Raw genomic sequence first — 16,727 nt, 5'->3', positions numbered from 1 at the left:
ACAAAGGAAAATGTAACAAAGTAAGAGCATAGAGCATGCTGCACGACACACAGCTACCCTGTGATCAGTTTGCACTACGATTTTTATGACACTATTTAAATTTTACAACACTTTACTATAGTTTTGCAGCGGAAATTCTAGCTAGTTGACTAGGTCAACCCAAGCGTACGTATACTTAATATATCGCTCGCATATCTCTATCTGTTTTGTCGCGCTTTATGAGACGCCTGTTTGCTCAGTGTTATTTTGTTTTTTGTTCGTTTCGTTTCGTTTTTATGGGCTACAAGGTATATAAAAAACAAAACGCCGCTTGATGTTGTGTGTTGTTGCCTTTAGGCTTCGACGGCGGCGTAATTAAAAATTGTTATCAATTTCAATTGTTAATTGTTGTGGCCAGAAAGTAACTGCTACAAACACACAACTACAACTACAACTACAACTGCGACTAACTGTGTATCTGTATTTGTATCTTTCTGTGTGTCGGTGTCAATGTATGTGTGTGTTTTTTATGACTTATGTGGTCAGTTATGAGTACGCATATATATGTATGTACATATATGAAATACTAAAACGATCAATAGATTAGAGAGCTGCCCAGCTATAAACTTTTAAACACAAACACACTGCATTTAATTTCAGCGCGCACACACAAAGTCCGAAAGTGTTTCACCGCCATCATCGAAATAAAAAAAAAAGTACTAAAATATAAAAGCAATTCGTTTTACAATCCGCAAATTATATGAATCAGTTCATAAGTGATTTATTTGGTTTTGCCTAGTTCAAACTAATTATTTGCTGATTGATTTAATACCTCGAATTATTTGCAGTTGTTGCACAAAATGTACAAAATTAACTTGTAACAAGCATTGCGAGCGGAAACTATTTGAAAATTGGGATTAAAAGATGCAACGAGACAGCATTGCATACGTATATATATATATCACGCATACGCAACGTGGTCATAGCTTAAGGCTTACTGTGTTTGTGTGCATGCTGCATATGAAATGTATTAAATTTGCCGAGTGTTGATAACTATAAAATTGCCTGCAAACTCTGTGCTTGACATACACAACAGAAGAGCTCCAAAGGACTAAAATGATAGTCTCTGCTTTATTAAAAATAAATAAAGAATTACAAACACACAAACACACACTAACGTGCACACAGATTCCTCTTCACACACATACTCACGTTCACACATACACTGACAAAAGAGAGGTAGAAAAACACACTGTCATTGTCAACACAAGCCGCAAACTTGAATGCAACGAAAGCTCGAACAAAATCGAGCAAATTGAGCTGCATATTTTCACTAGCCATTTCCGGACTGCATTTTTGTGGCACACAAACACACACACCCAAACACACTGGCTCTCTCATAGGTTAAGTTGATAAAAGCGAAACAATTGAATAATTTCTTGCTTTAAGGATTACACGGCACATCGCTCACATTTTAATCAATATTCAACGAACGAAAACACAACAGATTGATTTTTGAAGCTCAATCTGCAGTTTGGCACAAATTCAATTTCAATATGCAAAAGCGTAAATAAACCCCGAAACTTGTCTTAATGTTATTACATAATACTTTATAAAATCTCGCAAAGTTTTTTGACTTGCTAATGGACTTTTCAGTGTACACGAGAAGTATCCATCCATCCATCTATCCATCCATCCATCCACACGCACATTCACACACTCACACAGCCAGCCACAATAAGTTGTAGCAAGGCGAACTTTTTAAATCAATTGATTAAAACATTTTGAAAACCAAAAACCAAGTGACATACACACGATATATATATATATATATCGAAATATATACAAATAGATATTTACTTGTTGTTGTGCCCATAGAAATTCCAATACTAATAAACAAACAAACAAATAACTTGGAAATGTTTACCCAAGCATGCAACTCTTGGCCAAAGGAAATGATCGGACTTGCGATGTGTGAAATAAAAAAACACAAAAATATACAAACATTTCCACTTAATGGGTTTCCCATCATTTTCTGTTTCACTTCTCATACATCTAAGAATTTTATTCATTAAGTTCGCTCAGTTTACTTCTTTCTAGTTTGTCATTAGTTTTGTATTTTGTAGTGTAAAGAAAATATATATTTCAATTTTATGTATCTTCCATTTTAAGTAATAATAAACTAAACAATTTACTTACACTTTTAATAAATGCAATATTTTATTTTTAACGCCAAAAATCTAATAAATTGATCTCAAAAGAATACTGCGATCATTCCTTAATTAAAATCTATCTGTGCATTTGATACACAGGCCAAAAACATGATTATTTTTCAAGTATTTCCTATTTAATTCACATCATATTTTATATTCTAATACTTCTATATTGTTGATATTTCAATTATTCTATTTATACTAAGACAAAAAATATACCAAACTCTTAAGAATTTCGTGATCATTACTACAAGAACTTTTAGCTTCGCATCCCTATAAATTGACAGCGATTAAACAATTTATAGTTTTTCAAGTAATTCGATTTTTGATTGTTCTGACTCTATTTCTGTTATTCCCTATTATTAACTACTATACAATATTTTATATTTATATAACTGATACATGCTACATTTATAATCTAATAAGAATTAAGAACTAAATGAAATTACAAATATTACCTCTAACGATGCCGAAAATTAGTCTCAAGAATTCGGTGATCATTTCTACAAAAGCTTTTATCTTCTCATCGTCATAAATTGACAGCACAGAAGTGCCATTAGCAATACAAAAGACAGTTTCACTTGCTAAAAATTCTTTCATTGTTTTCCAGATAAAATTAATCTTGTGGTATGCTATTTATAGTTTGTGTGCCAATCGCTTCCAGTCTTCACACGTGTCTTCTATTAAATTCGACGCTTGGCAACCGCACAACACATGTGATTTCTTTAACGAAGACTTTGCCTTGATCAAAAATAAAATAAAAAAAACTAAAAATTGCGATTCTGCGGGTGCCCTTAGATCAGAGCGATTTGCATGGCCAACGTTGACGATTGCGACTGCGACTGCGACTGCGAATAAAGCCAAGGTTTCTGCCGATAATCGACAGCGGCAGCTTGTGAATTATAAGTGTCACCCTTTAAACTGATTCCAACTGTCAGACTCTGACGCGAACTGATAATTTGTCGCCTCCTGTTTCAGTTTCAGTTTCAATTTCATTTCAGTTTGTTATACTTTTTTTTGTTTTGTATCGGTTTCAATTTCAGCTGGCACGCGACTCTGCGCATGCGTTGCCCCCAAAAATAAAAAAAAAAAGACAAAAAATAAAACAGACAGAAAACGGAAAACAAAAACAAAATGTATCTCATAAATTGCGAGTCATGTCGCGTCGTTTTACGTTTTGGCTTTGGCATTTTTTACGTAGCGCGTTGACAAATTGAGCCAAAATAATAATAAAGCAAGCGTTAAGGTGTTAGAAACTAAACCACACAATAAATAAGTCTGTGTGTGACAATTCACTTCTGGGTTTCAGTCTGGCAACTCTATTGTCTGGTCATTTATAAGCGCTAATTAGCGGATACATTTACAGAATCGAACAGAAGAACTTCAATGTCGATTTGCTCGTGTGCTTTATCTAATGAATACCAAGATATAAAATGAAACTAATGTCAAATCCCCTTGGGAATTTGTAACAACTTCCCACTCAAAGAACAAAGATCACACATGATGAAGCATTATCTCTTTGACTTTCGTTCGAATTGTTTTGGAAAACGTTATGCGTTTTATCTTAATACACTTTATCTACTTGCCAAATGCAAAATAATAATAATCTTTTCATAAATAGCACACACACTCGCACAACAAAAATGTTTAAAAATAGTTTCTCTCACAACTGCCGGCTGCTGTCAAAAAGAAAAGATAATTAAATTATATTTTTGCCACACTTGGCCCCAATAAAAGTTGAAAAGAACAAAGCAGCAACAGCACAAAGGTTTTTAACCTGTACATATTATGAACTCAACAACTCAAGAGAGTTAAGATCACAAGATTATTCACTAGCTAAACACAGCAAAGTTGAACGACTCTCAGATACTCTTAAAACTAAGACAATACAAGACATAATCGTAAAAAAAAGTATTATTGATCGCTTTCGTTAGGCACTCGCCAGATCAAAGACCTTCGTGAGACGATTATGATTTGAAGACTTTGAAGATCCATTAATCAATTCGATTTTGGGTGCAAAGTTCAGCTCTTTAGCAATATCATTTGCAGAGCTCATTAGGTATTCGCTTGATACGCAAATTGGGCTAACAAATTGCACTTAACACATTTGATGATATAGTAGGAAAAGAAAATAACAGAACTCGCCCAACGTGTGACAAGGTAGCTTGTTATCAGGCAAAGGCACTTCTCATTGTTAACTAGACTAATGAAAATGGGAATGCGAATGCGAATGGGAATCGGAATCGCAATCGCAATGCGTATGAAGAATAAGAGTGGAGAATGTGAATACGAGATTGCGAATGCGAATGAACTGTTTGCCAAAAAAAAAATTAAAAAGCAAAATAGAAAAAACGACGCTCGTAGTTGAACATTCTAAATTTAGAGTCACAAACTTTTTTGACAGTTCATCGAAGCGTTACGCTGATAACTTTATTTTTTGCCCCTTTTTTTTGTATTTATTTAGTTTTTTACACACACACACACGCACACACACACAAAGAGAGATATAAGCATAAGCTTTACCAGTTAACAGTGAGTCTCGAGCTCAGATTGTTTTGCAATTTATGTTGTGCACTTGTCTGCATACAGAGAAGACGCGTCTTTGGCATATCTCCCTTGTTGTAGAATCGCTTGGAATTTCAATTCTTTCTCACTTAACGCGACGCTCAATTGCTCTCTCTCTCTCTCTCTCTCTCTCTCTCTCTCTCTCTCTCTCTCTCTCTCTCTCTCTCTCTCTCTCTCTCTCTCTTTCTCTCTCTTTCTGTCTCTTCCTCTCTCAGCACGTGCAAGTTGCACGCTCGCTCTCCCTCTATTTTGCTCTCACTGTTAAGCTCTTTTATGGGCAATGCAAGACTCGTTTGTCACACACACGCACACACTCACACACACACACACACATACCAGGCATTGCGTTCAAAGTCCACAAAATTATTACAAAGTGCAAGATGCACTCAAGATACGCAAGTAACTTGATTTAATCTCAGATCTCTGCGAGGATCAACTGCAAACATTATCAAATTCACAGTCAGTGAAACAGACTTCAATTTCATATAATATTAATAATGTTTTGAACTATAAATTAGCAAACTAATTTATTTTCATTGTAAAGGCTTAATTATCAATAATGATCTAAACTATAATTAAATTAATTATCTTTATATTTTATATTATATTGCGCATTTATTTTCATATTTGAATATCATTTTATTTCCATATCATATTAATAATGTTTTCAACTATAATTTAGTTAAATTCTTATTTAATTAAGTACTATGCGAATGCAAATTATTTTATATCATATTTATAAATTCAAAGTTAAACTAATTTATTCACATTTGAAATACTTTTGTTTAATAAAATTGCATTATAGAATTAATATTATTTCAGAAAATAGGAAATTTAATAAATATTATTTAGTAAGATTCGTTGTATTCCTAATGCAAGCAAATCAATCAAATCATAATATAATACAAATATTTTAAACTATATATTAGATCGCAAAAAAGAAAAAATATGCTCATTTATTTGACACTCGAAATCTGAATTCAAAGTTGAACTTTTTAGAATTAAAAGTTTTTTAATATAAAATGTTTTTTTTCATTTAAGATAGCAGTTGAAATTCTTTCTATTTCTATCGCAATGGCATACATAATTAAAAGCTTTACTTCCATATTAATTAAATAATATTTTAAGCTACAATTTACATACAAATTTGATTTTGATTTTGTAATACACATGGCGATGAGACAAATCTATTTGACACCCTAATTATTATTATTTAAAATCAACATCTTTGAAATAAAAAGTTCAAAACGAAGTTTTCTGCTTTTTCTGAACTTTAGAAATGTTAGGAATTGCAATTTGTATATTCACATTTAAATTAAATTAATAATTAATTTCACATACAAGATCAGCAAATTTCTATTCATTTTTCTAGAAAAGATTTCGAAAAGATTATTTCATTGCTCAGTGAACGATGTACGTCATTAATGTGATTGATTTGACACAAGTTTGACAAACAATTTGTTGCGCTTAAATGGAAAGTTTTTTCCATTTCAACGTAATCAGCTGATTGAGAGCGATGATGACAATCAGTTGTAAGCTTTGGACTCGAGAGTGCATTTGAAAACTAAACCAACTCAGCTGAATCATTTGCAAGATCAACAATGACAATGAGCAATAGCAACGGCAACAGCAGCTGACTAATAAGTCCAAAATGCGCACTATTAAGCCTCTTGATTATTAGTTATTTGAGGCATTATTATTGCTATTACATTGCCATCACCCGTGCCTAGTACTTTCCAGTCATTTGAGCTGCTTTCGGTGGTCTCTTATCAACGATTGGCGACAGTTTTTATTTATTTATTTGTTGTTGTTTCTGTTACTGTTGCTGTTGCTGTTGCTCGGGTATTTTCATTACGTAGCATTGATAGGGAAGAACATGGCAAATGAGCAGCTATATAGTATGCGATCGAAGCGTAATCAAAAGTGAAAGCCAACCGTCCACCCTCCCAGGTCCAAGCCCCCAAAGTTCACGAACACAAAAAAAAACTCGGACAACAAGAACAAATGTGCATCAAGAGGTTGAGGTGAACTTTTGCTTCGCTATATAGCAGATTCAGTATTGGAATAAATTGGAGTATACTCTCTCTCTCTCTCTCTCTCTCTCTCTCTCTCTCTCTCTCTCTCTCTCTCTCTCTCTCTCTCTCTCTCATAGTTAATTGTGTAGCTCTTGACCATATAATCGAGTACTCATGGAAATGCGTTTCGAATGCGTTTGCACACCTTATCAATTCTTTTGCGTTTTATTACACTCTCTTCTAGTTGTTTTTCTTCTGCTTCCCCCTACACCTTTATTATTATTACACACACACTTTTTTGTTGTTGTTCTTCGTTTATTTTCTTATAATGTCGTTGTTTGATTTCTGCTTTTTTTTGTAAATTTTGTTGTCGAGTTTGTTTGGTGATGCAGAGACACAAAAATAGCAGAGACGAAGCGAACCGGTTGTAAAAACTTGGTGGGCAAGGCACGGGAAAATATCTTGTGAGTAGTAATCGAGTCAAACTATGCGGCAACAGGTCTACATTGTAGCGATCTTTGTTTGCTATTAAATAAAAACAACAACAGCAGGGAGAACACAACAAAAAAAAAAAAAAGAGAAAAAAAACAACAAAACCAAAAGTGGTTTGCTCCAGTCCCCAACTTTGGTGGTGCCTGTTCTTTGCCCCGCTTAAGGTCGTCTGTAGAACGGAACCCAAAGACGACAGCGAGAGATAAGAAGAAGCAGCAGCAGCAGCAACTGGCTAAACAGCCAGTTCAATACGCAATGATCATCATCATGATCATCGTGATCAACATGCAGCGACACTCTCTCAACGTCATCATCGCAAACATTGATGACGCCGCTCAAGAATGTGCCAACCTCATCCTCCCATCTTCCATCCACACACTCACACACACACACACACATACAGAGACCAAGAACAAGTTTCGCTCAGTTTTGCGATCGTGTTGTGTACTGTCAAGATCGTTCATAAACAGACCAAGATCGAATCGAATGCTATGGGTTGGGTTCTGGGCTGGGTTGGGTTTTCATTTTTTTCTTTAGTTTTCGTTTTTGAGGAGTTTGTTGCACATGCAACACCAACTGACAACTGGTAACTGGCTTACAGGTTCATGTAGTCGAATGTTATACGTGAGCGCAGTTGCTTAGTACATGCTGTGCCAAAAGGTAGTGAAGATCAGGTTTCGTTTAGGGATTATCATCATCTTCGCAAAGAAAGTTAAGCGAACCAACACCAAACCAAACCAAACCAAACCAAGCAACCTGAACGCAAACCTATCAAATTTGTATTTTTAATTTAATAAAATGTTAATATTTGTGATCAACAGAATATCATTAGAATAACTATTCTCTGATAGTTCTAAGTCCAAAAAGAGCATTAAAAACATCTCAAAAAAATCCCCTAATCCGTTGCTATAGCAACACAACATTTTAATAGCTGTTTAACTGATTATTAAAAACATATTTAAGTTTGTTAATGTTCAGCAAATTCTTTTACTAAGTAGTATATTTCAAAGCCTTCAAATATGATCTTCATTCAGTTCCAGAATATTTGTTTATATATACTTATTTTAAAAAAGTATTCTTCTCTTAGCTAAAACAATAATATTGTAGAAGTAATTACATTATTTCTAAAATATAAGTACACAACATTTTTGCATATCCATAATTAAATAATCGAAAGCAAAAATCTAAATTCTTAACTAGTTGATTTAGCGGGCACAAACAACGCCCGCACAATGCGCTTTTCGCTTTTTGCTTTTTTCGGTGCGGTGCTTAAGTGTTTCATTGTTTATACAATTTTTCGTAGTTAACAAAACATTAAAAATGCCAAAAACAAAAAAAAAAAAAAAAAAAAAAAAGAAACAATTTTAAATATACAACGACAACAACAGAAATATATTAACAACAAATACAAAACCAAAAACAAAACAAAAAAGGAGGAAAAAACAAAAACTACACAAACAATATAACGTTATTAGTATTACTAAGTAATATTTCGACAATTTTTGTTTGTTCTGCATACCCTGTACTTATTGGAATGCAACTAAAGGGTATCGAAGCTAGAACTTTAATGTCTTAAAAGAAGTATAAATTTGTACATATAAATATTTCTGCAATACTTTTGAATAAAAGTTATTATGTTTGAGAAGCGATTACAGGGTATCTATCAGTCCCACCTTAAAGCTTTCTCAGCTGCCATTGCGGCAAATTTTGTTGCGTTGAAATGCAAACAACACATGAATTTTTATTTACTATTCTCATTCCCATTCCGATTCTCATTACCATTCCAATTCCCATTCCCAATCCCAATCCCATTCTCATTTCCATTTCCCAATCCCTAGTTCTATACTCATTCTTATATATGTATATACTATGTGCACCGATGAATCGGATGATATTGTGTGTGATAGCGATGCCAATTCAGAAGCCCACATATGGCTGCTGATTCACAGATCTACGACGACAGTCTTTGAGCAGTTGTTTCCACTCTAAAATACCCACATTTTAGTAGTTGACCTACATAATTACGTACGATAGAAAACAATGAAATGGAAATATCATTTACACTTAAATTACAAAAAAAACTATTCCATTTGTGTATATACCACCAATATCATCTATCAATTGATAAGAATACGTTTTTTTTTTTATTTGTTTCAACTCGCATTTCCAATTCCACTTAAACAAAAAGAGAGAAAAAGAAAACAAGTTGTTCCACTGCGTTTCGTTTTTGGAATTTTTTTCGAATTTTGTATTTTAATGATAGGACAACAACGATGGGTCTCTATATTGTATCTTTTCTTTGGCGTTTTCTGTTGTCATTCTCAGCGTTTATTTTCTGAGTCTTGCGGTGCCTGGGACAGTTATAATTGTTTTTAATATCCCAGGCTAGCTGTCAGGTTGCAAGTTTCCGCTGAAAACTTGGTCGTTGCTGTTGCTGCTGCTGTTGTCGTTGTCGTTGTTGCCACTATAATTTATGATTGGAAAACTATCCGGCATTTCCTTCGATGCGTTCGTTGCCTTTTGCATATTCATGAGACTCGCAAAATGCCCCGATAGATTCGAACTTGCTTACAAATGAGTTATTCACACACACACACACACACACACACACACACACACACACACACACACGAATACGCATACGCACACACACTCATACACACACACACACAATTGCATGCATGCTGTTAAATTGTTGCTGTTGTTTGTAATTTTAATAACACTTAACAAACGCCTTGGTCTTGGTATGAAAATTGTTGATAAATTATGGATCTGATAATTGCTGGTTGTGGTTGTTGTTTGTTGTTGTTGTTGCTGTTGCTGTTGCTGTTAAAATAAGTGCTTGTTGTTGTTCTCGTGGCGTTTCTTAGTGGCGCCAAAGACATAACATTGTTGTTTTTGTTTTTCTGCCTCTGCCTCTTTTTTTCTGCTGCCTTCATAATCATCCTCAACCAGTTGTTAGCTACTCTATTCAATTTAACTGGTTACCTAAAACAATTTTATGCGTATTTAATTATATACATTTCAAATTGACTTGATATAGGCATTCAAGTCGAGTGCGTATTCTAAAATAAACATATTATTATCTAGCGAAACAGATGGAAAATGTGAAACGGGGCTATATTTATTTATTTAGCGATGAATGGTGCTTTGGATATAAAGTTTACTAAATGAACGCATTGAATGAATGTGTAATCAAAGTTTTTTAACATAAATAACAAAAAATTTAACGCAATTTTTAAATAAATTTATTTAAAATAAATATACAACAATGAAATATAACCGAAAATCCATCGTAACAATATGAAATTAATAAATAACAGATTAATAAACAAAGAAATTAAATTTCAATCAGCTCAAGCATAAGTAAATAAAGTATACGTAAAAAAATATTTATTTAGAACTTAAACTCTCGGAAATGCAATCGAAAATCTAAATAAATATTTCAAAGTAAACACACAAAATGCGATGGAAAATTTCATTCAATGCGAAAAGTGTTTTTCCACAGCATATTTTATATGCATATATTTTTTTTGGGTAATTGCAATAAATAGAGCTAGCTGCGAGGCGAAAAGTCAGGTCTTGTATTAATCATAATTGAAGGATTTCACTCAATTGTCCGACTAAAGCAAAGATCAGATCGGATCAGAGCAGATCAGCCCTTAGCCAGTTTATGGCGGTATTCGTGAGTAATTTTGGTATTCTTCTTCTGAGGGGTCTGGACAAATGATGCAAACTGTCTCAACTGGTCACATAACGGGGTGTGGGTGTTTGTATTTTGTTCCTGTTTTTTTGGTGGGGATGATGATGATAGGTTGGGCTGGGGCAGTGGGACAGTTAGTACTCGTAGTACGAGTACTATATCATTATCTAATAGCTGCGCAAAACGAATTCAACGACAAGTTGTTGAACTGCGCCTTTCAACTAAGAGGCGGGCGAAGGCCTCCGGGGCTCGAGAGCTCCACGGCTCGTCACTTTATCGCACGGGTATCGTGCATAAACTCGTAAAGTCGTTGATTCAAGAGAGCGACAAGTGCGTGTGTGTGTGTGTGTGTGTGTGTATGTGTCTGTGTGTGTGTTAAAATCAAGTAAACGTGTCAATCACAAACGTCTTAGAAGTGTCAACAGCGCAAACCAGCGTAAGAAATACAACACACAAGAAACAATATGACGATGATAATAAGACAAGTATCGTATATAACTACACATGTAATAGCAATAATAAGAGTCGGCAAACGACAGCGACAACGACAACGACTACGACATCAACAACAATAATAACGATAATCATTTAGATAAACACTATACAGTTAGCTTTAACACTGATTTAATACTCTCATTAAACAGCCAATCAGCTTATCAAATAAAGAACATTTTAATTTTTTTTATTTTAATTATTTTAAGATTTTTTGTGTTTAACTTTAACTTTAACTTTAACTTTAACTTTAACTTTAACTTTAACTTTAACTTTAACTTTAACTTTAACTTTAACTTTAACTTTAACTTTAACTTTAACTTTAACTTTAACTTTAACTTTAACTTTAACTTTAACTTTAACTTTAACTTTAACTTTAACTTTAACTTTAACTTTAACTTTAACTTTAACTTTAACTTTAACTTTAACTTTAACTTTAACTTTAACTTTAACTTTAACTTTAACTTTAACTTTAACTTTAACTTTAACTTTAACTTTAACTTTAACTTTAACTTTAACTTTAACTTTAACTTTAACTTTAACTTTAACTTTAACTTTAACTTTAACTTTAACTTTAACTTTAACTTTAACTTTAACTTTAACTTTAACTTTAACTTTAACTTTAACTTTAACTTTAACTTTAACTTTAACTTTAACTTTAACTTTAACTTTAACCATATCTTTAAATGTAAATTTAACACAAATCGATATCACAATGATCTCTGAATATCTTGGGTCAACTCATTTAATTTATCTACGCAAAATCATTATTAGACAATTATTAAGAATTTAGATAAGGCCATCGTATAATTTGAGAGTTCATAAAAGAAGTACGCAAATGTCTTTTGGTCAAATAAAATGCCGAATTCTGCCAGAATAAACTGATACGTATGTATGTACTCAGATAGATTATTTGGTTATTCAGATAGGACGCATTTATATACATGAGTATATAGTATACTATATAGAGAGTGCAAGCACTGGTTAAGCTCAAAGCAAATTGAACAATTTAATCGAAATATTTGCCAAGCAAATCCCGGTGACAGCATCCCAGGCAGACACTGTGTGTGTTCTTGAGTAGATGGCTCGCATTTTTGGAATGCTTTTCGAGTACAACTACTTAACTATGAGTACTACTCGTAAATATTTGGCGCTTGGCACGTGGGTGGCCGGCAAATGCGGAAGCGGCACTTGAAGTCCCCCCACAAAAAGAAAAAATGAGAAAAAAGTTAACGAAAGAGAAACAAATCTCAAAAAATATATGTGCAAGTATTTCATATCTTGTGACTGTATCTGTATCTCTGTGTATTTCGCAGCATTTTGCAGTGCTTTAATGTTGATAATCATCAAGTGGGAGTCTTCTTCCAACATGAATGAAATTTAAATGGAAGCGCAAAAGGCGCACAAATCTCGCCAGTTGCTGTGCAAAATGTTCACTCGTAGTACAATTTACCCACATACTCGCATTGTATCTCCGAATGTATTTGTATCTGTATCTGTATCTGTCGCTGTATCTGTGTCTGTGTCTGTCTCTGTCTCTGGCTCTGTGTGTGCAAGCAATCGAATCAAGAGACAAACTGGGTAATTGGTTCATTATATTGTAGAAGCCAACGACTTCCGCTCGTTAATGTAAATTACACAATAGTTTGAAATAATTTTCAGTTTTTTTTTTTCTTCTGTGTTTTTTTTTCATTCTTTGTTGCTTTAACGTTTCTTTTCCATTCCTTTGCATACAAATTTCGTATGCATTATTCGCTCAACTGTGATTTTCCATTGATTGCAAAAAGTTACATTCTCATTTGATATTCGAAAGAAAGTGATATCTAAATACAAACAATTCCAGTTTGTTTAGAATATTTGAGAACACATAGCAACATAGAATTGTTTAGTTTAAGGGAAGTGTGAATTTATCTTATATTGCGAAAACGATATATAAGCAGCATTTCATGAATACATGGCATAAAAACTCAGACTTTAACAGATGATAAAGATATGATATGGTGTGGAACTTATCTGATATTACACTGAGCGAAATGTAAATAAATTTTTAATTAGAACAACTCGAGTACAATGTGATAAATAAAGCAAATCTCTCGCTCATGATAAAGCAAAAAACAAATGTTTAATGCAAAAAAGATATTTCTAGATTTTTTCGAATCTGTTGAAAGATCAATCCCATGCTGATGTGTGTATACAATATGTTGGTTAAGAATTTTCTTATCAATAGATGTATCGAACTTTCTTGGAAATTTCACTGTATTCTAAAATTAAGTACATATAGCTAAAAAGAAAATCAAAATTTACTTGTATGCAAAGAAAGAATTCCAATCAAAAAAGAGTCGCGATGTTTCTTATACCATGCGTCTCTCTTGAAATACAACAACAACAACGATAATAAAGAGTGGGCGACAAGAAAGAGCGAATAAAAGATCCGAGAGAATGCCGGAGAATGGGAGAGAGAAAGAGAGCTGCTGATAATGTGACGCTGAACGCGCGCCGATCCCTGGCAACAATAACAATAAGTACAACACCAACAACAACAATAGTAGAATACAATGGGAATTATCAGTGGACTGCGTGATATGATTATCAAAAGAGGGGTTTCTTCTTATTGTTGCTGCTGCTGTTGCTGTTGCTGTTGCTATTGCTGTTGCTGGCAACGGCATTTCTCAATACACATGCTACATATGTAAAACAGTTTATTTGCCCCGTACGTACATATGTCTGCACATATGTGTGTATCACAGACATACATACCATATATATACTATACAGAATCTATATACCTACATAATAAAGACATTTTTCGACGTGCTTTGATAGTACACATTAAATAAACAAGAGCGAATAAGCCGTATAAGCCCTCGTGCAAAAATTATTATAAATTAAGCTAAAGTAAATGTCACGTTTATCACAGTTAACGTTAACTTGCTGTATACACTAACACTTTCAAAATATTTAGACAACATAATGCAAATCTAATCAAATTACTAAGGCTCATTTGAATTGAATACCTTAGAATATGTATTAAATTGTAATAATAATAATATTTAAATTAATTGGTTTAATAATAATTGCACATACCAATAAATATTTAGAATACGATGCCTTAAAACTTAAAAAAAAAAGATCATAATATAATTATGAAGTGTAATAATAATGCTGCTTGATTGTAATAAACACATGTGAATAATAACATATTTTATTGAAATAATATGAATATTAATTCCTATGATGGAATTTCTTGGAATAATATTAAGTAAATGAATTCCAATTAATTTCAAAGTACTTAATCATAAAATAAAAATATTAAAAAGTACTACATACTAAGAATTGAAGTACATGCAATAAAAATGATATTAAAAATAATAATATAATAATACTTGAAGTTTGCCGTCTATGCGACAAGTTGGCAGCACCCGAAAAGAAGTACAACAATAACAGAAACAACAGCAACAACAACTTGAAATCACTTTCATTGATAAACGACAGCAACACAGAGAGATCAACGGCTGCTGTTGCTGCACTTTGTCTTTGCGGCTTTTGTTTTACGCTCTTTCTCTCTCTGTCTCTCTTTATGGGAGTACATATATGTAGATTTGAATACGTATGCATTCGTACTTACATTGAAATGTAGTTGCATGTGTATGTATGTGTCCAAAGTAGCCGCAACAACAAAACAGCAAACTGGCATCAATCAGCTACAATGCGTCGTCGTCGTCGTCGACAATTGAGACTAACCAACATTAAACTGTAACTTCCTCACACATATACACGCCGTTATACATATGCATATGTATGTGTATGCAGTCACAAATACACTCTCTCTTTCTCACTCACACACACTAACACTGCTGTTGTAATAATATTTGCACTATTGTAGTGTTTTTGCTATTTGCTTATTGCAATTGTTATTATTTATTGCACGCACGTTTATAAAAAAAATTCTAAACTTGAAAAAAATATAAAACAATTAAAAAACAAAACGAAATAATAGTAGTAATAAAGGCGGCTTAAAGTTGCGCGCGCGCGGTTTTAAGTCGCACAACAGCAACAACAATAAGAGCAACAGCAACTACAACAACAAAAACGACAGGCGGCATCAAATATTGAATTAAATAAAGAGTCAAGAATTTAAATTAAGTAAAATACAAGCATGTTTGTATGTACATAATACGTCCGTCTGTTGTTTTTATTGTTATTATAATAATAATTCTTGTTGCTGCTGCTGCTGTCTCTGCTGCTGCTGCTGCTACTGTGACGGCGGCAGCGGCGACGGCGACGACGGCTTCTCTATCGCTTACGATGACGGTCACTACACCAACGAACGACGAACGCACGAAGTGCACGACGAACGATCAACGATCTGACACGCACGAAATGCAAAAACGCACTGAAAACTGATATTTAAAAGAGAGTAGGCAGCGACATTTTTTTTTTCCTTTTCATTTACGTATGAAGCCCACGCGCGCGCATTTGAGCGAGAATCTATTCCATAAATTGCATTGCACATTCAATTTTTTGATTCTTCCAGCTTGTTTACCGCCTTTCATTATGCACTGATACCGTTCTATTAGCTGCACAAATTAATTTCTGTCCACAGGTTGCAAGACGACAGGTTCATTCAAATGAAAAGCAAAAATAACGCAAATTACTCAAATTGGCACCGTTATCGATCACAATAAGCATATCGGTGGCGCACAATCGATTTACTCAATATTTTCAAAATTCGTTTTATTGTTGCCAAAATTGCTGTATTGCCAAGCATAGCATATAAATTCGTTGGTTTTATATTTGTATTATTGAATAAATTATAATTTAGCTCAATTGATATCTTATGTTATTAGCTTTTCCAATTGCGGTTTCATTTAACAGCTGTGTCGAGATGTGACCTCAAATAAAACTTGTGAAAATATACCGCCGACATATACCGCATGTGATAATTGTCAACGGTCACTCTGGATTTCAAAAGCGCGTAAAAAAAGCGCGACGATTTAAAATACGGGGGTTTTGCAAAGGTTTTCATTAATTTCTGTCGTTAACTCACAAATCACTATTTCTACTTTTAAAAAATAACACTTTCCGAACGCGGCATTAAAAAACGTCGAACTTTAATTTTTTCACGCGAACGATCTATGTGCGATCAGAGCGCTGTTAAGCTGCTGTATTTAACATTTTCTGCATTAGCCATAGAAAGCTGCAGTACTAATTGAGTCTGTTATGGTTCTATGTCTAAATCAATTTAATTTTTGAATTTATATTTAGTGC

General features: G+C 33.5%; 1 protein-coding gene across 1 annotated transcript in view; it reads right to left on the bottom strand.

Annotated features, from left to right (window-relative positions):
* The window catches only part of LOC132795278 (high affinity cGMP-specific 3',5'-cyclic phosphodiesterase 9A), a 141,311-nt gene extending 125,455 nt beyond the window's left edge, over positions 1 to 15,856 (bottom strand). The window contains exons 1-2 of the mRNA XM_060805928.1: positions 15,764 to 15,856; positions 15,085 to 15,411 (exon numbers count right to left, since the gene is read on the bottom strand). The gene's annotated coding sequence lies outside the window, so the exon portion shown is untranslated. The remainder of the gene's footprint in view (positions 1 to 15,084; positions 15,412 to 15,763) is intronic.
* Positions 15,857 to 16,727: the final 871 nt, after the last annotated feature.

This window comes from Drosophila nasuta, chromosome X (assembly GCF_023558535.2).
Source record: "Drosophila nasuta strain 15112-1781.00 chromosome X, ASM2355853v1, whole genome shotgun sequence".
In the NCBI taxonomy this organism is placed as follows: domain Eukaryota; kingdom Metazoa; phylum Arthropoda; class Insecta; order Diptera; family Drosophilidae; genus Drosophila; species Drosophila nasuta.
This window is presented reverse-complemented; position numbering and strand designations above follow the sequence as displayed.